The sequence below is a fragment of the Acinonyx jubatus genome, chromosome B4 (assembly GCF_027475565.1).
Source record: "Acinonyx jubatus isolate Ajub_Pintada_27869175 chromosome B4, VMU_Ajub_asm_v1.0, whole genome shotgun sequence".
Lineage (NCBI taxonomy): Eukaryota > Metazoa > Chordata > Mammalia > Carnivora > Felidae > Acinonyx > Acinonyx jubatus.
Genome location: NC_069387.1, coordinates 63,405,766 through 63,428,800, shown reverse-complemented (window position 1 = coordinate 63,428,800; position 23,035 = coordinate 63,405,766). Strand labels below are relative to the sequence as shown.

Sequence of the window (23,035 nt, the reverse complement as noted above, 5' to 3'; positions counted from 1 at the left end):
CTTGAGAGAGAGAGACAGAGCATGAGTGGGCGAGAGGCAGAGAGAGAGAGAGAGGGAGACAGAATCCCAGGCAGGCTCCAGGCTCTGAGCTATCAGCACAGAGCCCGAAGTGAGGCTCGAACTCACGAACCCTGAGATCATGACCCAAGCAGAAGTCGGACATTTAACTGACTGAGCCACCCAGGCACCCCATGCTGGCTTCTTATCATTTGTGTCTCAGCTTCATGAGACCTCCCCAGATAAACATTTCCTGATAAACCAATCTGAAGTTTGCTGCACTAAAATCCCTCAACATATCAAGGTTTTGTCTTCACATTCTTGTCACTAGTTGAAATTAACATTGTTCATTTATTTATTATCTATCTCCCCCCTCTACTATTTTCCCCTAAAGTCCTTGCCCTTTGTGTTCTGTGCCCTATCCTCCACACTTGCAATACTGCCTAGCAGAGAGTAAGTGCTCAATAAATGTTTGATAAGTGAATGCAAAGTTAAAAATGATGACAGTAACACAAAGAAAGAAAGAATCAATAGGCAGCAGGATGGTTCTGGGCAAGGGGAAGCAAGTGGTTGGGGTGGTGGGAAGCTGAGAAAAGGAAGACCAGGTAAGTAATCCCAGGTTCTATGGCTCCAGCAATGTTCAAAGAGGATGCATTAGCCCACATCAGAAATATACTATCCAGACAACAAGTGTGCCCTCGAGTGGAACTATATTTGTCATTCAGGCTGTCTTTCCCCACCTGCTCTGGGCTCCACAATCACTAAGCAACATTCCGATCCTTACTTTCCTTCTGCTACAGATATGGATGTGAGGAAGCAAACATGCAAACTAAAAAACACAAACATCTAGTTGGCTTGGAAGTTACAGTTCTCATTTAAATGCCTAAACTTCTTAAAAAGCTGTATCTGTTTCTTATGACCTTGGTTACTAAGGAATCATCTTTCAAAGCTTCTCTTCCTCTGGGCATACTGAAAATTGCACCTGTGAGATGTTAGGGTGACACCCCAATGTTCTGCTCCTCATAAGGCTAACAACGTAGGAAGTCAGCTGATTTTACCCCGTATCTTTGCATTCAACATGTAACGCTCAACATTAGCTGTTTCTGCAACCGAGTTTTGTGACCCTGGACATGTGGCTTAATGTTTATGGGCCTCAGATTCTTCTCTATAAAATGAGAGCTGTAAAACAAGATGATCATGACAGATCCTCAAAATAGGTGGCAAGATGTGAAAATTATGTGAAAGTATGTGAAAATACACATCTAGCAAAATATACTAGGGATCAAAAAAATCCAATATATTCCATCTGTTTGCCTTATGGAAATACACCTTGTCTCATGACTTTATTAATCTGAACACAGGACCAGAAAATTGGTATGAATGAATGAATGAATGAATAAATAAATAAAAACACAGGATTTAAACAGAGAAGGAGGAAGCAAAGGAAGGAAGGAAAGAAAACAACTCCTTAGAAGGGAAGTCAGTAACTGAACACATTTGTTACAAAAGAACAATTAGCCTCAGAGCGGGGGTTATTTGTAAAATATGGAACTTTTCTAAGAGTAAGGTATTGCTAGACACCCTCAACACAGCTCCATCAAAGCCATTCCCAGATCTGAAGTGGTCACACAAAACCATTCCAAGGATGGGCTGCTGCCTCCATAGACCCATTCATTCCCAATTCATACAAAGTTTGCCTTTTTACTCTACAGAAGCACAGAAGCTGTTACAAGCACAGAAGAGGAAGCATCTCAGAAGCAGAGCAGCTGATAATCAAAACTATGGCACACTCAGAGAAAACTCCTGCCAAATGCAACCACTTTTGAGCCGTGGCTTTTGGGTGACCTTACATCATTCACATACCCTCTTCCGAGGCTTCCCATCCTGTAGTTCTATATCTAACACAAACACAAAATTTTACTGGTGCATAATATCAATTCATTCTATGCATTTCTTAAGACCATGACAGTATGGGATTGTTGGAGAGGATAAAAGAGGAAAAATTTCAGTACATCTATTTTTAAATGTCATGTAACATGCAAACAGCTTCAACACTGAAAACATGTGAACACAGCATCAGTAATGACAGCCTCTGCAGTTTCTCTTCCACTTCAAATCCCTAGTGTTCCATCAGCTGAGGCAGCTCAAGGCCCAAATGCGCCAAAACGGCCCAAAAGAATTCACTTCAAAGAATGGATTCTAAACCTGTACTTCAAAAGCAAAGAGACTCAGTTGAGAAGTTAGAAAGAATGCGGCAATAAAATAAAGGAGGAAAAAATGTAAGCATCTAAGTGCTATTTATTAGCTCTGTAGTCTACCTGTCCAAATAGAAGTGAAGTCAGGCAGCATCCCAGCATACATTATGGAAGCAGCAGAAAGACGTGCCTGCCCCTGAACCAGAAGTGAGTTGATTTGCTGTCTATTCAGACCGTTATGGGTTTGAATCAGAACAAGCACTTTATTCAGAGTTTCCGATTCGTCATCCATTTAATACTTTTATAAGTAGTAACTGCAAATGGGTGTTAACAAACGTTATAAACTTGCCATTTAGTGAAACCTTAAGCTATACTGAAGGACTGAAAAGCATCACACCATCAGAGTTTGAAAAGTTGGAAGGCAGCTCAGAAATCAGGGAAACCTCACACCTTTTCCCACCCTCAGGCAAGGACGGTGAGAACCAGAAGGCAAGGCTTGGCAGCAGACCCAAGAAGGGAGTACAGTCTGAACTCATTACCACAAGACTGTGGACACCATTTATGAATGGAAGCAAACACCTCAGCCCCGCTGATAAGAAACAGCAGGTCCAAACACCACCGCCCTGTGAGCGACCTCGCGATCTGGGGTCGTGCACCCCTGCCCCTCAGGTGTGCTGGTAGGAATCTCAAGTTCTCTGGGAGTGTCCCAGCCACCAGCCCCTCTTCAGTAATTTAGAAAGTGCAGCCCTAAGTTTCTTGTCAGTGGCTGGCAGAAGAGAGTTTTCAACACATTTGAACACACTCGTGGCTTTATTAATTATTACTCAAAAAACCCAGTAAGGGGTGATAGTAACACATATGCTTATAAGTGAAAATAAATGACCCAAGTGCCTGCCAACACCCATAAAACGCTGGGATAAATTCTGACATGAATCCCCACTTAAAGAAAACCAGTCTTAGAACTTTAACTCAGTAACAATAAAAATGGTGAAGAAGTTCACAAACACTAGAGAACTTGAGAAGTGCACAGATTTATCCAGCCCATCGCACCGGTTGAGGTAACCACACCCCAGGCACATGGAGGCTCAAACCCTTCACACTCATTTACTCAAAGCCTCTTCTAGGTTTTTAAGGTAAAGTAACTAAAACAACATGAACACCCTAAAAACAGACACTTTTATATTATTTCATCCCCCCCCCAACTTACATTGCTTGTAGGTGTTTTTATGGGTGAAAATTTCACCCCAATAATACAAGATTAGCTTAAAATTTCTTGCACGTGCTCCTAAGGAAAATTTCAGGCAGACAGGCATCTGTTAATTATTGAAAAAGATGCTTTTTAGAGCTAGTATGTATCTCATTTAATTTTTCATAGTAAAAACAATAATACTGTATATAGATCAGTAAATGCAAAAGAATGTAAGAATTTTAAAGTCAACTACACTTAATACCAAGAACCCATAACTAGCAGTCAGGCCTAAAATCCTGTTCTTGAAGTAAGACCAGGAGTCCTTGACCAACACAAGGTTATCTAATTTTATACTATCATTTAAAAAAGAAAACCAAACAAGATTCGGTCTGATAGCAATGACCTTTCCTAGCTCTCTGGGCAGCCAGTGACCCACTGACATGAATGTATAAGATGACAGCAAAACAGCACAATTAGAAGGACTCATGCTGCATAAGCAAAAAGCTTTTCTTTGCAACCCTTCCTATATCAAATAAAAATGGCAGACCTAGCCAGACTCGCAGAGCCCTGGTGCTATGGTTTAAATGACAGAAAAACACAAAAGGAGTATCTAGAGTACAGACAGCACTCTTTTTGTTTCTCACTTTTATATTTTAGGGCACTGTTTTGGGGAAGGGGATACAATGCTGCTTTACAAAGGACAGAGAACTCCCTTGTTTGAGCTACCAACCTCTTATAGCCACACAGAAAAATGTCAGTCATCCATTTGTTAGCACCAAAATCTCCTTCGACTGCTTACAATATGCACCACACATTTTAAGGGGATGTTGAACCAGAAAAACAAAGGAAGCCCTTGAAAAAGAAACCGATCTCCGAGCTTTGCCCCTGCCCTTATCACAGTGCCTGCATGCCTGCCGTTAAAGCACTGTCACATTGTTTCCACATGCTCAGGCCCTTGAAACTTGTGTAAAAGCATTGCAAAATAAAACTGCATCAACATGGCATTTCAAAACATGAGCTAGTAATGGTAGGGCGGTCATGTAGGTTAGAATAATTATTAATTAAATCGTAACCTACAAACGCCCCTGACCTGAGACATTTTCTCGTTTGACGAACAGGCAGAGAACACGTTGTAGCCATGGGCGTATTTCAAAAAGAATATCGGTGTAATTCACTCTTAGAAACCGCTAAAAATGATTGTCTCTTTGCCACTTTCAGGGGTCATAACATAATTTCACAGGCACAAAATATTTTAACTGATTAAAATATAATTCATTTTCCCACCAACCGGATATTGTGTAGGCATAATTGAGCTGCTTAAATTCAATACAACAGAAGTGTGTAACGCTGGAGATTTGTTCCAGAAGAGCTTACAGCTCCCTTTCCTTGGACCATATGGAGATACTGCCCCACACCAAACGTAGTACAAACTGGATACACAGTACTAGGGTTACTTACCTTATAAAAGCTGAATTTTTTCCTCTTGATTAGAAGTCACAAATGGTTTAAGTGAAACTCCCTTCATTTGTTCTTCCAGTGAGCCAAATCTAGCTTCCCATTAACCCAGTCCATTGCAGATAATTTCACACAGCACACGCTTCCCAGTTCCCAGCCCAGCAAGGATAATCACATTCCAGCGGGGAGTGAACAGATGGTGGATTCCATGGTAACCAGCCCTCCTAAGGCGATTGGTAGAAGTGTGTGACTACAGCTTATTGGGTAACAATCACTGTCTTTGTGCTCCAGCCTTGCAAATCCTAAAGGAAGCAACATATAGCCACTCACATGCGCAAGGGCTTGCCTAGCAGGTGTTTGGCTATTTAAACAAGGCGATGCAGGCCAATTAAAAGCTTTTCCGCGAATCTACTCCTGGTGATTCAAAGTCCTAACATTTCAGATAGTGCCCACTGCTCATTCAGGGAGAAAGGTCACAAGAGGCTTAACTTGACAAATAGAAAATAACACTTGAAACTTAACTTGAAAATTCAAGATAAAGCATTCTAGAAATCTATGCTGTGGCAGCAAATCATTTTCTGATTTGCAATCCACGTGAGAAGTAAAACTGGTTTTGTATTTAGATTTTTTAAACAAATAGGACTTCTAAAATCTGTAAAACTACCTTAGTTTGAAAATAAGTTTTCAAAACCAGTTGTTTTACAAATGTGCGTGCAATCATTTTTTAAAAACTTGTATTCATTCATTTTTACTATGTGGATTTCAGGTTGGAGGGATGGCTATTGAATTTAAATGTTCCATTAGAGCCTTACCCAGTTACGGGATGGAAATCTCTTCATTATGTACTCTCTACAGGTTTGTTTCTGCAGCCGCAAAAGTTAAATGCTGATTCAGCAAAAAAAGAGCTTTCAGTGAACGGGTGGTACTCAACGAATTAGAGAATAAGTCCTTGAAGGAGTAAAATGGCTGAAAACCAAATACTATTTCACACCAAAACCAACTATGAGGTAATGCACAAATCTAAAACAGATAAACTCAAATCACTCCAAAAATCTATCAGAAATAAATTTTTAAAAGGTCAAATAATTAGGATAAGCCTAAGGTGAAAACAAAACAAAACTTGTAAGCTGTGACTAGATGTAGATATATTAATTACCTCCACAGTTATCTCCTATCTTAAATTTACGAGTTCTCTTCCAGGCATGAATATAAACGACACGAATATTGAAAAGAACCAAACAAAATTATTTGCAGATGATATGATTCTACCTGGAGAAAAATCAGAGAAATCAAGTAGGGTATTATTTATGGTACCAGAAGTTCAGTGAAATAGCCAAATATATCAATATAATACCTTTATAAGAGCAAAAAACTATCAGAATACCAATGAAAGGGGATTTCCTAACAATGGCAATGAAAAGTATACAATTCTCGGGAATATTATCAAGAAGTATGTGAGAACTACTTGGGTGGGGGAAAGAATGAACTCTTATCAGAAGGAGTAAAGGAAAACCTAGTATGTTGCTGAATACAAAGATCTATTTTAAAGATGCCCAAATTACCACATAACCTAGTAGTAAAATTTCCAACATACTTTAGAAAATAAATTTAACAAAGTAACTCTGACGTTTACTTGGATTTAAAAAGATGAAAATACCAAAGAAAATTCTATATGAGAAGAGTAATAATGGGCAAAATAACTATATCAAGTTTTAAAACATGTTATGAATATAATCTACTGATATGGCCCATATGTATAACTTCAGGAAAAACCTCTTTCCCATGGAGTTTCCTACTGAACATCTCTGCTTTGATGTTTAACAACTATCTCAAACATAAGCTCCCAGACCTGCTCCTCTTGCATCATTCCTTGTTTTTGGAAATGGCAACTTCACTATTCCAAACTCAGGCTAAATGTCTGGGAGCCCATCTCTGACCCTTCTCTGACAACTTCACATCCAACCTGACAGCTCATGCCATGGGCTATTTCTTCCAAACTGGCCACTTCTTACCACCTGGTCTCTTTAATAACTTCCTAATTAAACTCTGCTTCCATCTCACCTCCTACAGGGCTATAAAACCTAAATGGATAATGCCAACTCTCTTCTCAAAACTGACTTTCCTGTTGCACTAAAAACGTCCCATTCTAGAGGCACCTGGATGGCTCAGTCAGTTAAGCGTCCAACTTCAGCTCAGGTCATGATCTCATGGTTCGTGGGTTCAAGCCCTGCATCGGGCTCTGTGCTGACAGCTCAGATCCTGGAGCCTGCTTTGGACTCTGTGTCTCCATTGCTCTCTGCCCCTCCCCTGCTCATTCTCTGTCTCCCTGTCTCTCAAAAATAAACAAACATTAAAAAAAAAAAGGTCCCATTCTATGCGATGGCTTAAAAAGCCCTTAATAACCTGGGACCCAACCCCTTTACTCACCGAAATCCTCTCTTCTACAACCCTTTCCTGCCTTCCCCAAGCTCTTCAGGCATTCTGACAGTTTGTCCTCTCCTCTGCACTTTCTCAGTAATTGGGACTGTGATGGTGTTTACCACAGGCCAGTTATCTGTATGCATCTCCCCTGCCACCAGACTGTGAGCCAGCCCCTCAAAGCCAGGGACTGCCACTCTGGACTCTATGCTCCTAATGCCAGGCAAAGGTCCTTGTGTATAGTGAGCACTTATTAAATCTGCAATGAATAACAGCTTGCTGCAGAATTTTTTAGTCTAGTGAAAATTTAGAGGCAACCTAAGAATCTAATAACAGATGAATGATTACACAAGAATGCGTACAACTTGATAGAATATCATGCAGTTATTAAAAATATGGTCACAAAACCTATGTGGCATAAGGAGAATGTTGATGGCATTTTAATAACAATATACTATTGGGACACCTGGGTGGCTCAGTTGGTTTATCAGCCAACTCTATTTTGGATCAGGACATGATCTCACAGATCATGGGATTGAGCCCCTTGTCAGGCTCTGCACTGACAGTGCAAAGCCTGCTTGGGATTCTCTCTCTCTCTCTCTCTCTCTCTCTCTCTGCCCCTCCCCGACTCATGTGTGTACTCTGTGTGTGTGTGTGTGTCTCTCTCTCAAAATAAATAAACATTTAAAAAAGTATATACTCTTTGCTGAGCCCCTAGTAGGTATCAGGTATTGTAATAAGCAGTTCACAATATTTTATTTAAACCTCACAGGGATTATAAAGTAGACCTTACTATCCTCATTTTTTAGGTGTGGAAACAAAGACTCAGAAATTCGGTTCTGTGCCCTCTGTCTCACAGCTAAGATCTGAACTTCATTTGAGACCAAAGCTTGGCTCTAAGTCATTATTGCTACATTATCTTCTGGAAGTAAAGGGGAAAAAATAAATACATAACTAAATACTCACTATGAACAACTACATAAAAAAGAAAAGATACTTAGGAACTAAAGCCTAGGGTTACCTACTTCAAAATTCTAAGAGCAGTTGTGAGGAAGAAATATTGGTGATATTTTCCTTTCCTCTGTTTTCCAAAATTCTTGATGTCAAAAATGATTACTCTCTAAAAATAATATTTACTCCTTCTACACATATTTTTCAATGGTGATTCTACTCTGTTCTTAGGTGGATCTACCAAGTAGCAAGACACAATAAAAAAATCTATGAAGAACTTGACTCACAGTTTCTAGAGAATTGATTCCATGGACATTTACTGAGAAAGAAGAAAAAAACGGCAGATCCCAGAAAGGCACACAAGCGGCAGTGTCCTCTTCAGAGCCACGTGCACCTCTGGGGGTTCTGACATTGTCTACATGATGGCACCTCCAGCCGCACTGTCCACCAATCTAGTAACAGGGCCTCCAAACGTAAGCATGTGACAAAGAGCCAACAATCCCGTAAAGATTTTCAAGGTGAAAAAGGGTTGGAAACAGGCCGGATAATTTATCTTCTTCAAATGCTGGGTGGGCAGCAACACTGCCCAGCATCCGTCATAGTGGCCACTGTGCCAGCAAAGCAGCGATCAAATAGCCTTGTGAGTACTGTTCTGCCTCCCTTGGCTACTGAACGTACCTGGTTGCATCCATCCTTACTCAGCCTTTCTCTTTCCCTTAGCAAGAAGTTTTACCGAGGAAGATGCTGTAAGTCAGAGCTTCCCAAACTTTTTTTTTTTTTTTCAATATATGAAGTTTATTGTCAAATTGGTTTCCATACAACACCCAGTGCTCATCCCAACAGGTGCCCTCCTCAACACCCATCACCCTCCCTCCCCTCCCTCCCACCCCCCCATCAACCCTCAGTTTGTTCTCAGTTTTTAAGAGTCTCTATGCTTTGGCTCTCTTCACTCTAACGTCTTTTTTTTTTTTTTTTTTTTTTTTGAATCATGGAGTCCTTAGCCACTTCTCAATAACTTTTTTTTTTCTTAATGTTTATTTATTTTTGAGAGAGACAGAGACAGAATGTGAGTGGGTTAGGGGCAGAGACAGGGAGACACAGAATTCGAAGCAGGCTCCAGGCTCCGAGCTGTCAGCACAGAGCCCGACACGGAGCTCAAACTCATAAATTGTGAGATCATGACCTGAGCTGAAGTCGGACGCTCAACAAACTGAGCCACCCAGGCGCCCCTCTCAGTAACATTTTCATGGCACTCCAGGCCAAGAGAAATCTCTAACAGGCTCATTTATTTTATTTTATTTTATTTTATTTTATTTTATTTTATTTTATTTAATTTTATTTTATTTTATTTTAGTTCACTTATTTTGAGAGCGAGTGTGCACACATGCACACACACAACTTGGGGAGGGGCAGAGAGAGAGGGAGACAGAGAACCCCAGGCAGGCTTGCATTGTCAGCACAGAGCCCAATGCAGGGCTTGAACTCGCCAACCGTGAGATCATGACCCAAGCTGAAGCCAAGAGTCAGATCCTCAACAGACTGAGCCACCCAGGTGCCCCTAACAGGCTCACTTATTAAGTAATTAGGTATAAACAACTTTGTAACTGTTTTTGACCCAGCAACTTACCACCATTTGAAAATGTAACATAAAACAGTTGCAAGAAAAATTAATATTTTTATTCCACTCTGAAATCATTACCATTACTGACTAATGGCATGTAGGTACTGGATGGGTTTTGGTCCTACAAAACTTCTCACACCACAGGATCATATTAGACCTTGCCATCCTCATTTCTGTTCCACACTGATTTTTACCAGATACTTGCTTATTATCACGATAACCCGCCGAAACCCCAGCTCTGCAAAAAACTATGATGTCATCAAAAGAAACACAGTACACTGTAATTCTAAAACAGAACCACCTAGAGCTAATTGTTCCCACAGTGTTTAATAGATGTCCCTGTGTTTCCCTTGAAATTTTAAAATACCCTCCAGGTAGCACCCCACTGAGCTGGTGGCACTGCCCCAGAGCACCTCAGCCTAGGCACATATTTTGTCAATGATGTCTTTAAGCCCTTAGTTCTCGCAGTGCCAGATCATGAAAAGACTCCCTAACTAGAAATTCAGAAGCCTGGACTTACTGCTTAGCCAGTGGTATGACATGGGCAGGTTGTTTTGCCCTCCCTATCACGTGTGCTTCAGTCTCAAAATAAGGGAGCTAGTGTAGATCATCTCCCAAGTTCCCTTCTGCTCTCAAACACTAAGAATGAATGTTAGAGGAAGGAAGGTTCTTCCTCATTCTTACTGGTTTCAGGGGGAACAGAGAAAGGGCTAGAGCAGCCAGGACAAGTATTTATTTTCCAGAAGGAAATTCATACTAAAATTTAGGTGTGCTATGATGAAAGGTTAGAGCATGAGATGTTACTAGGCTACCAGGTGAGGTGGTGGTTACATCCCCCGTAGGGCACACTGTTGAGTGACATTGACACCAGCACTGCTCTTTCCGTGTGCTGTTTCTACTCTTACCCAAACTCCTCCTGGACAAATGGTTTGCATTATGAGGTGACTGGATATTGTCAGGCTGGGAGTGACTATGAAACAGACTCAAATTACCTATCCTGATTGGAGATCAAACTCATCATGTCAGCTTAAGAAGGACCAGACTAAACAACAGGGCTGACCAGGCACGGACACTGAAACACAAAATACAATATTTGTAAACAGGTGATATTTTCTCAGACATTTACCGAGAATTTTGTATTCTTAACATTCTATAAGATTTGTTTTTAAATTTAACTTTTCTCTTTTGCAACTAGTTTTAAAGACATGATTTAGAAAAATGTATTTGCAGGGTAAAGAGTGCTTTATAGGCAAAAGAAAACACAATGAAATAAGTGGAACTTTTCTGCCCAGTTTGCAGGGGGTTAAGATGATACAGTAACGAGTCTAGCCTGACATGATGGAAGCAATTTTTTTTTAACTGCCCATCATTCCTCTCTTGTGGTTAGCATTTCAGAGAAGTATTTCCCTTTCTGGGACATGCCCAGGTACCACACTATAAAGAAAACAAAAGTTGAGGAGGGTTAGTCTATGTTAGGGAGGCTTGTATACTAGCCATCTTTCATCAAAGTCCAACCATTAGGACTTGACCTCAGATCTACCAATGCCCCATGGATTTTTTTTAAGTAGGCTCCATACCCAATGTGGGGCTTGAACTGATAACCCTGAGATCAAGAGTTGCATGTTCTACCAACTGAGCCAGCCAAGAACCCCTAAGGGATGTTTTTGATTAAAATTGGAAGGATGATGTCTTAGTCCAGTGTGAATAACAGGATCCAATTCTTCCCATCATTAGAGTATCTGTTACTGTCTTCGTTATGGTAATAAACCCTCTCCTTACAGATCTTTAACACTGACTCTAAAACAGAGGTGGGAGGAAATTATACAAGCATCTGGGTCCTAGTCTGTTGCCATTCACATTCTTCCTTCTTACATTTTTTTTTTCAGGAAGTGACTCATCTAAATTGGAATCTAGATGTTTTAATTCTTCTTTATTTGTTTAAGAAAATTCCTGAAATACATGAAAGCTGAAGACTCTTTGCAGGGAGTACAATATATACAACATAATATACATTTATGGTAATGTATTAATTAGTAAATGCATTTAAGTTAAATGTTTATGAGACAGTGTGACAAGTGGAAAAAGGGTTAAAAACAAAGACTTATGTAAACAAGTCTTTGGGCTCCACAATTTGCGAAGTTCCAACCTAAACTCTATAGACAAAAATGAGACACTGGTTCCTTTCTCTTGAGGAATCTTCAGCACGTTTGAGAAACAAAGACCTTTACCTCTGGTGCAGGGGCAGGAGCTGGTGAGGAGCTAACAAGATAAAACAGTGATAGATAGATGGATGGTACTAGGAAAATACTATGGTACTAGGCAAAGATACGCAAATATTCTGTAAAAATGATCAAAATATCAACATTATGAACATTTAAAAAAATTTTTTTAAACATTTATTCATTTTTGAGAGACAGAGAGCACAAGCAGGGGTGGGGCAGAGAGAGAGGGAGACACAGAATCCGAACCAGGCTCCAGGCTCTAAGCTGTCCACACAGAGCCCGACGTGGGGTTGAACTCACGGCGGGATCATGACCTGAGCCGAAGTCAGACGCCCAAACAACTGAGCCACCCGGTGCCCCTAAACATTCTTTTAGAGGCTGAGATTGAGCCAGAATGGAAAGGACAACTCAGGTTTGCACTCGTAAAACTCAATGTTCAACAGTTATTACAGTTCAAAAAATAAATATCCTGAAAGACCAACACATGCAAACCCTTACTACCTTATTTTTGTTTTAACTGGAGTTAGTAGCATACAGTGTAGTATTGGTTTCAGGAGTAGAATTTAGTGATTCATTACTTATATAGAACACCTAGTGCTCATCCCACAAAGTACTCTCCTTAATGCCCATCACCCATTTAGCTCCCATCCACCCACCCACCTCCCCTCCAGCAACCCAAGTTTGTTCTCTATAGTTAGGAGTCTCTTACGGTTTGCCTCCCTCTCTGTTTTTATCTTACTTTACTTTTCCTTCCCTTCTCCTAATGTTCATCTGTTTTGTTTCTTAAACTCCACAAGTTAAATCATATGGTATTTGTCTTTCTCTGACTTATTTCGCTTAGCATAATACACTCAAATTGCATCCACATTGTTGTAAATGACAAGATTTTGTTCTTTTTGATGGCTGAGTAATACTCCATTGTATACCACATCTTCTTTATCCACTCATCAGTCACTGGACATTTTGGCTCTTTCCATACATTGGCTATTATTGATAGCACTGCTATAAACATCGGGGTGCATATGCCTCTTTGAATCAGCACTCCTGTATCCTTGTGGATAAATACCTAGTAGTGCAACTGCTGGATTGTAGGGTAGTTCTATTTTCAATTTTTTGAGGAACCTCCATACTGTTTTTTAGAGTAGCTGCATCAGTTTGCATTCCCACCAGTGGTGCAAAAGAGTTTCCCTTTCTCTGCATCTTTGCCAACATCTGTTGTTTCCTGAGCTGTTAATTTTAGCCATTCTGACAGGTGTGAGGTGGTATCTCATTATGGTTTTAATTTGTATTTCTCTGATGATGAGTCATGTGAAGCATCTTTTCGTGTGTCTGTTAGCCATGGATGTCTTCTTTGGAAAAGTATCTATTCATGTCTTCTGCCCATTTCTTCACTGGATTGTTTTTTGGGTGTTGAGTTTGATAAATTCTTTATAGATTTTAGATACTAACCTGATGTCATTTGTAAATATCTCCTCCCATTCCACTGGTTGTCTTTTAGTGTTAACTGTTTTGTTCACTGTGCAGCAGCTTTTTATCTTGATGAGGTCCCTGTAGTTCATTTGTGCTTTTGTTTCCCTTGCCTCTGGATATATGCCTACTAAGTTGCTGTGGCCTAGGTCAAAGAGATTGCTGCCTGTTTTTTCCTCTAGGATTCTGATGGCTTCCTGTCTTAAATTTAGGAGTTTCATCCATTTTGAATTTATTTTTGCATATGGTGTTCCAGTTTTATTCTTCTGCATGTAGCTGTCCAGTTTTCCCAACATCATTTGATGGAGAGACTTTTTTCCATTGGATATTCTTTCCTATTTTGGCAAGGATTAGTTGGCTATACATTTCTCCATCAAGGATATTAGCCATGGGTCTTTCATATATGGTCTTTATGATGTTGAAGTATGTTCCTTCCATACCTACTTTCTTGAAGGTTTTTATGAAGAAAGAATGCTGTATGTAGTCAAATGTTTTTTCTGCATCTATTGAGAGGATCATATATTTCTTATCCTTTCCTTTATTAATGTGGTATATCAGGTTGACTTATTTGTGGATATTGAACCATCCCTGCAGCCCAGGAATAAATCTTACTTGATCATGGTGAATATTTCTTTTAAAATATTATTGGATTCAATTTGCTAGTATCTTGTTGAGTATTTTTGCATCCATGTTCATCAGGGAAATTGGTCTGTAACTCTCCTTTTTAGGGGGTCTTTGTCTGGTTTTGGGATCAAGGTAATACTGGCTTCATAGAATGAATTTGGAAGTTTTCCTTTCATTTCTATTTTTTGGAACAGTTTCAAAAGAATACCTTTAAATGTTTGGTAGAATTCCCCTGGGAAGTCATGCTCCCAGGCTCTGGACTCCTGTTTGTTGGGAGATTTTTGATTACTGATTCAATTTCTTTACTGGTTATGGATCTGTTCAAAGCTTCTATTTCTTCCTGTTTCAGTTTTGGTAGTTTACATATTTCTAGGAATTTGTTCATCTCTTCCAGAGTGCCCAATTTGTATTTCTACGGTATTGGTTGTGATCTCTCCTCTTTCATTCATGATTTTATTTATTTGGGTCCTTTTTCTTTCTGGTAAGTCTGGCTGGGGGTTATCAATTTTATTAATTCCTTCAAAGAAGCAACTCCTAGTTTTGTTTATCTGTTCCACTATTTTTTGATATTGATATCATTGATTTCTGCTCTAATCTTTATTATTTCCCATTTTCTTCTGGTTTTGGGCTTTATATGCTGTTCTTTTGCCAGCTCCTTTAGGTGTAAGGTTGGATTATATATTTGAAATATTTCTTCTTTCTTTAGGAAGACCAGGATTGCTATGTATTTCCCTCTTATGACCACCTTTGCTGCATCCCAAAGGTTTTGGACTGTCATGCTTTCATTTTCATTGGCTGCCGTGCACTTTTTTATTTCCTCTTTAATTTCTTTTTTTTTTAATGTTTATTTTTGAGAGAAAGCATGAGCGGGGAAGGGGCAGAGAGTGGCAGGGGTAGTAGTATTGGGACAGCAGAGAGCCCAATGTGGGGCTCGAACTCACAAACCACAAGATCATGACCTGAGCCGAAGCTGGATGCTTAACTTACTGAGCCACCCAGGTGCCTTGGTGTCTTTAATTTCTTGGTTAACCCATTCATTCTTTAGTAGGATGTTCTTTAACCTCCAAGTATTTGTGGTCTTTTTTTCCTGTGGTGATTTCAAGTTTCATAGCGTTGTGGTCTGAAAATATGCACAGTATGATCTTAATCTTTTTGTACTTGTTGAGGGCTGATTTGTGACCCAGTATGTCATCTATTCTGGAAAATGTTTCATGTGCACTGGAGAAGAATGTGTATTCCGCTGCTTTTGGATGAAATGTTCTGAATATATCTGTTAAGTGTCCATCTGGTCTAGTGTGACATTCAAAGCCATTGTTGCCTTGTTGATTTTTCTGCTTAGATGATGTGTCCATTGCTGTAAGTGGGGTGATAAAGTCCCCTACTATTATTACCAATGAGTTTATGTTTGTTATTAATTAATTTGTATATTTGGATGCTCACAACTTGGGGGCACCGCTACTACTTAGATCAAATTTACACAAAACTGTTGAGCTTAAGTTCTACAGGGTTTTCTTTGTTAGGAGAGAAAGCAAATTCAGCAAAAATAACCAACTGAACCCTTACTATTGAAACCTGGGGATTATTTATGGCCTCTCATCTGGTCTTATAAAATCAACTCTCTCTACCTAACCTTACATTTCTACTCCAAGTCCAAACCCCAGAAAGAGGAAAGTCTTGAAAAGAGTAGCCAGGCTGTGTGGGCAAGAATCCTTTAAGACTAGGACTGAGGTGTACTCCATTGTGAACATTTGAAGGTGACCGTATCTGCTCTGTGTATGGCAGGGTATGTGTGCGGCAAGAGGGACATAATGGTGTATTCTGAAAATTTTCATCTTCCCTATAAATTATATATAAATGCCCTGGGTTCTTTTCTGAGGTAACCAGAGGATAATCAGTTGAATATGGGGACAAATCATGGTTAGTTAATGCTGTGAATATAGATTGCCAAACTCTTGGCAGGATGGGAAATACTTATAGAATTTTTTGTCCTACAGCTTTTTGGGGGGTGACTTCTCAGCTATAACCTGGGATTTGAGGCATGCATCTAAGAAACAGGCATAATATTTGGTACCTTCCTTTCAAGAAGATCAAGATTACATAGGTGAACTCTCTTTGAATACTTGGATAACTATATAGCTGTAAGAAGTTTTAAACATGTTTAAAAGTGTGGTGGTGGGACATAAATGCACGTAAAACAACTGTTTACTCTGTGAGCCAAGGATAGCAAAGGATGACTTCCTGTCATGAAAAACCACCAATGAAATTTCTTTTAAAATAAAAAACAAAAACAAAAGCAAAAAAACCCTCTTAGCTCCATTCATATTTTTGTCAAGCTGTCTAATCTTGTTCCTGTCTTTCTTGTTCATACTTCTCAAAAGGTGGGAACTCTACAGTCATGGCTTCCACTTCCTCAGCTCACCTCTGTCTGACCAACATACACCAGACTCTGCTCCCTCCAAGACTAGCAGAGACATCCCAGGTGCCATACCCACAGGTCACTGTTCAGTTCTTGTATCCCTGGACTTCCCTGGGTGCATCTGACTGGGCTGACCTCATTCTTCTTTAGCATTCCTTCTTCCTGTATTGCCTCACAATCAACTCTCCCGGTTCTGCGGGGGTCTCTCCAGCAACTCCTTTCCTCTTCTCATCAGCATCTCCTTCCCCACTTTTTCCCTCCTCAGCCACATCCAATCCATCAGGTAAGACCCATAAATGTTCACTAAATAAATATTCATAAACACATCACAAGTAAATGTGTTTAGACATTATACAACAATTCATTGGCAAAACATGAAGTTATCAGTTCAAACATGGAACCCCATTAACAGATTAAAAGCTTTTAATCTTTATATGTGAGAAAACAAGGTAAATGATATCTTACTGAACATATAGCTGGAGGTAGGTCCAAGTAAAGACCTTACCATTCCTCGTAAGCTAGTCTGCCCAACAGGTGTGTAGGAATTTAAATACTTCCCTGTCAAGTTCTGATGTCAAACCTCATTCCTGTTTCAGGTCCTCCGCACTTGCCCTTCCCTCTGTTTAGAGCATTTCCCCAAATTTTCCTCTTGCTTCCATAACACACTTCATTAGAGTCTGTGCTTAGATGCCATTTCTTCAAGTATCTCTTTGCTTCCTCACAACCCCTTGAGACTTCCTACCTATTCCAGCACCTTGGTCCTTTTGTCGTTTAATAGCACTTATTCCTGCCCAACATTAAATTTTTTCCCCCACTCATTTTATTGTCTGCCTCCCACCCTAGAAGGTAAATTCCATGAATAAGGGAATTTTGTTTTATTTACTAAGGAATCCCCAGTATCTGGCCCAAAGTAGGTGCTCACTAAATCTTTGTTGAAAAATGAACAGAAGAAAAAACAGTAGGGAATGAATAAAGACAATGTAAGTGTGGGCTCCACCACTGTTACCTACCCAGGTAGTGACCACGGTGCCAGGTCACAGACACATCTGAGTGAATGGGCACGGAAATACATGATAAGTTTCTGAAGCAAGTCAAGCAGCAAGTACACTTGCTAGTCTTGAGGAACAAGCAGGCAGGAAGTCTATGGCCCAGGACTAATGAACTTGACTCATCAGGATACCACACTTTCTCCAGGACAAAAGAGTAAGTCTCAAAGGGAAGATGGTGGGCAGTCCAGGAGATAAGGGATCTTATAGAGGTCACGGATATTCTAGATGCTTTCTGGGGGAAAAGTGAACAAGAGATGTCTGATTTAGCAAAAATGTAAATCAAGGGAAAATTTTTTAAACTTTCTTCTTGGCACTCTTCTCTATTCCTTTGCTCTTCTACAGGGTGGGTTGACAGTGACGCGTGACTTTACGCTAGCTCTCCATTTTCCCTATTTATGATCCAGATTTTACGTCATGACCTAAACCTGGCAGTCATGTAAATCCTAACACTATTCCAATGTGATCACACAATGGTGTTTTCCTCTTGAAAACAGAAGTACAGTCAGCCAACCTGGGAGCCCAAAATAGCTAGTCAGTTCATAAGCCCCAGTTATATTCTCTTCACTTGTCTCCACCTTCACTGATTTGTCACTCACTGGACAGCAGGGATGTCTGGGTTTACAGCAGCACCAGCTTTATACCTTTTCTAATGCTAGAAAAAATGCAGACTCCCATGCTCAAAGTTGTTTTGTTTTGTTTTGTTTCGTTTTGAGAGAGAGAGAGAGAGTGAGAGAGAGGGTGAGTGGAAGCAGGGGAGAGGAATGGGGAGGGGAGGGGGAGAGGGAGAGACAGAAGGAGTGAGGGAGGGAGGGAGAGTAGGAGAGAGGGAGAGAAGAAAAGAAGGAGAGGAGAGAAGGAGAGAGGGAGGGAAGTCATGATCTCACAGTTTGTGGGTTCAAGCCCCGCGTCAGGCTCTGTGATGACAGCTCAGAGCCTGGAGCCTGCTTTGGATTCTGTCTCTCTCTCTCGCTGCCCCTCCCCTGCTTGCACTCTGTCTCTCCCTCAAAAATAAACATTAAATTTTTTTAATAAAAAATTAAAAATAAATTTTAGAAATGGGCGTGTAGGTGGCTCAGTAGGTTGGGTGTCAAACTCCTGGATTTGGCTCAGGTGGTGATCTTGCGCTTAGTGGGATCAAGCCCTCTGTCAGGCTCTGCACGGATCGCTCAGAGCCTGCTTGTAATTCTCTCTTTCTCTCTCTCTCTCTCTCTCTTCCCCTCCCCCTCTCACACTGTCTCCCTCTCTCTCAAAATAAATTAATTTAAAAAATGTTTAAAAATTTTTAATAAAAAAATTAGAAATAAAATTAAAATCACCTATAAAACAATCCAGTAGATATAATCGTGGTTAACGTTTTGATGCATTTCCTTTAAAACTTTTGCATAATATGTATCAGGTTTGGCATTATTCTAAACATTGTGCTCTTTAAGTAATTTTATGAAATCGTGGCACCTAGGTGGCTCAGTCAGTTGAGCATCTGACTTTGGTTCAGGTCATGAGCTTGCAGTTCAGTTCGTGAGTTTAAGCTCCACGTCAGGCTTACTGCTGTCAGTGCAGAGCCTGCTTCAGATCCTCTGGCCCCCTCTTTCTACCCCTCCCCTGTTTGTGCTCTCTCAAAAATAAACATTAAAAAAATAAATTTTATGAATTTATTTCTAAAGAAGAGTTTGCTTCAATTTTTTCTCAATTATGCCAGGGTAGATGGGGTTTAAAAGATGATTTTGATATGTAATTGAGCTATTTAACATTTTATAGAGGTTGGTAATGCTCAAGGACATAATTTCTCTAAGAGTCCAATAAATATGAGCACAGCCATTTCAAATTTCTTCACATAAACAAAACTTTCCACCCAACAAGAGTTGGCTCCTGATTCAAAGGAGACTTATTTTCAGCTGATGTATCATTTTCTCCTGCAGGTTGAGCTGATTTATTGTTCAGAGTCACTATCTGCCTTTCTAATAAGGTTTCTAATAGCCTCTTAAATGCTGTTCACTTTGGAGGATTTTCAACTATTAGCTGAATAATGCCTCATGCTAGATGAAACTCATGAATTTTAAGAAGCAATTGGGGTGCCACAATTTGGTTCTTTCTTTAAAAACTGGCGATACAGTGTTCAACAGAACTGTAATGCCAGAAAACACACACACATTGCCCTCATAAGATTCCCCTCTCCCCAATGCCACCCCACCCTAAATTGCCTTTGCTAGGGAGAGGATCAATGTCATTTTTGGTTTAACTCATGTAAAACCACAGGATTTATGGTTTTAAAGCATCATGTCTGGGAACAATACAGCCCACACTTACTTAACACCCAACATGATTTATATGATCACCAAGGAAACCCTGAGACCTTCCTAATCATATATAGTTTCACAAACACAAGAAATTTAAGTGTTTTCATTTCAGTAGGGTGTACACATTTTCTGAAATGAACTAGAAGATCAAAATTCCTTACCAAAGAAAGAAAATAAAAAGCTGTTAGATTTCTCAAGGGAAGAAACTTCCCTACTTAGTACCATGTCATCCAATCAATTCTATTTAAGAAACATTTACCAGGAATGTTATGTCACATGCAGATAATAAAAAGGGGTTCGAAAGCTGTTCCTTGCCCTCACAGACGTCACAGTCTAACATACTGGTTCTTAAAATGTGGCTCCTGGGCCAGCAGCATCATGGTATTCTCTGTTAGAAAACTTTTTTTTTTAATTTTTTTTCAACGTTTATTTATTTTTGGGACAGAGAGAGACAGAGCATGAACGGGGGAGGGGCAGAGAGAGAGGGAGACACAGAATCGGAAGCAGGCTCCAGGCTCTGAGCCATCAGCCCAGAGCCCGACGCAGGGCCCGAACTCACGGACCGCGAGATTGTGACCTGGCTGAAGTCGGACGCCTAACCGACTGCGCCACCCAGGCGCCCCTCTCTTAGAAAACTTTTAATTGCCAACTCAATTTCTTTAGTAGACTGAAGGGCTAGTCAAATTTCTATTTCTTCATGGTTTATTCAGTTTGTCTTCCAAAGAAATGTGTCTGTTTTATCTAAGTTGTTCATAGTAACCACTTATTATCCTTTTAGTGTCTGTAACAATCCTGATATTGGAATTGTCTCATTCTTGATCAGTCTCAACAGGGACTTATCAATCTTACTATTACTTCAAGGAAGCATTTTATTTTCTCTATTGTCTGTTCTCTAGTGCATATTTTTCACTTTTATATTTTTTATGTCTTTCTATTTACTTTTGGTTTAATTTCCTCATTTTCTAAATTCTTCAGGTAGAAGCTCAGATCATTGATTCTAAAACTTCGTTTCTAATGTAAGCATATAAAGCTGCATATATTTTTCCAGTTTTATAGCTTTTTGATGGCAGAAGAGTATTACAATACCAATTATTCCATCATGGCCAGGACCAAAATTCTTTCACGGAACTCCTTCTTAGTGCTTACTTAAAAATCAAATTAAGAACCAGTGTGGGTGGGGGCTGTGCTAAATTGGTGATAGGCAGACATTGTTGGGATGAGCACAGGGTGTTATATATAAGTGATAAATCACTGGGTTCTAATCCCAAAACCAATACTACACTATGTGCTAACTAACTTGAATTTAAATTAAAAACAACAACAACAACAACAAAATAGGGGCACCTGCATGGCTCAGTCAGTTAAGCAACCGATTCTTTATTTTGGCTAAGGTTATGATCTCATGGTTAGTGGGAAAGAGCCCCAAGTTGGGCTGTGCACTGACAGCATGGAGCCTGCTTGGGATACTCTCTCTTCCTCTCTCTCTGCTCCTCCCCTCTTGCTCATACACATGCTCTTGCTGTCTCTCAAAATAAATAAGTAAACTTAAAAAAAAAAGAACCAAAGAAATAAACCAAATGAGGGGGGAATAGGTCCCCACTATGGTGAACACGTAAGTTTATTGAGCACATACAGAACTCATCAGAGAGTACAGCTGAAGAACTGTGTTTTCAGTGAATAATTCCTCTGATACTTGCTTTCAATCCAGTGAGAAGAGCTATAATCCAAACGTCCATAATTTTCAGTGTAAAGAAATTCATGGGAAAAGTGCAGCTAGGCAGATTTTGCCTCAAAAACTCACATACACACCACTTGCACCCAGCAATGCAAACCACTTCCTTTTCCTTCCCCTGCAGGGATGTAAACCCCAACAGCTGTCATTTCATTAATAAAAACCTTTCCAGGATTGGTAAATTCTCAACTCTTTCCTACAATGTGTACAGAGCACTATACTAGGTGAGATGTGATGAAATACAAAGCATAGGGGTGCCTGGGTGGCTCAGTCAGTTGAGCGACCGACTTCGGCTCGGGTCATGATCTCGCGGTCCGTGAGTTCGAGCCCCGCGTCAGGCTCTGTGCTGACAGCTCAGAGCCCGAAGCCTGTTTCGGATTCTGTGTCTCCCTCTCTCTGACCCTCCCCCATTCATTCTCTGTCTCAAAAATAAATAAATGTTAAAAAAAAAAAAATTAAAAAAAAAAAGAAACTCTACAGGAGTATTATAAAAAAAAAAAAGAAATACAAAGCATAATCCATGCTCGAGACAATTTAAGGAAAACAACAAAAAGAATTTGGGGTGGTTTGGATTCTGCAAATGTCAAATGTCAGAATTCTCAGTCAAAACTGTACCACAAAATTGCCAATGAGATACAGTGAGCAAAGGACAGTTTTTTCGGTAAATGGTGCTAAGTCCAATTGATATCTACATGGCACAAAAAATAAATCTTGACCCCTACCACACATCTTTTACAAACATCCATTTCAGAGCAATCATAGACCTAAATGTGAAAGGTAAAACAATTATAAACAAATAAACAATATGCTTCTATAAATACTGTAGGAAATCATCTTTACTACCTTCAGATAGGCAAAGGCTTTTAAAAAGAACACAGAATGGGGCGCCTGGGTGGCTCAGCCGGTTAAGCGTCCGACTTCAGCTCAGGTCACGATCTCGCGGTCCGCGAGTTCGAGCCCCGCGTCGGGCTCTGGACTGATGGCTCAGAGCCTGGAGCCTGCTTCCGATTCTGTGTCTCCCTCTCTCTCTGCCCCTCCCCCATTCATGCTCTGTCTCTCTCTGTCTCAAAAATAAATAAAAACGTTAAAAAAAATTAAAAAAAAAAAAAAGAACACAGAAGCCTAACTTTAAAGGATAGAACTGAAATTGAGCATTGCTCATGAAAGGACACCAGTAAGTATAAAAAAGAAAGCATTACAGGAAAAATAAGTATTTATAAGTGAGTGCTCAAAGAACTAGTATTCAGAATACATAAAGAATGCAGACCAAAAAAAAAGACAATCCAATTTTTTTTTAAATGGGCAAAAATCTTGATTGGGAACTTCACCAAAGAAGGTCTCCAATAAGCATATAAAAATGATTAACCATCAGAGATATGTGAATTAAAATCACAAAATGATACCA

The 23,035-nt window shown here is 39.9% G+C and overlaps 1 protein-coding gene and 1 long non-coding RNA gene across 5 annotated transcripts in view; one reads left to right on the top strand and one right to left on the bottom strand.

The window, feature by feature from the left end:
• FGD4 (FYVE, RhoGEF and PH domain containing 4) overlaps positions 1–23,035 on the bottom strand; it is a 241,886-nt gene that overhangs the window by 144,013 nt on the left and 74,838 nt on the right. The window lies entirely within an intron of this gene.
• The window catches only part of LOC113593014 (uncharacterized), a 34,979-nt gene continuing 28,543 nt past the window's right edge, over positions 16,600–23,035 (top strand). Inside the window, exon 1 of the long non-coding RNA XR_003413042.2 lies at positions 16,600–16,838. This is a non-coding gene — a long non-coding RNA (uncharacterized LOC113593014). The remainder of the gene's footprint in view (positions 16,839–23,035) is intronic.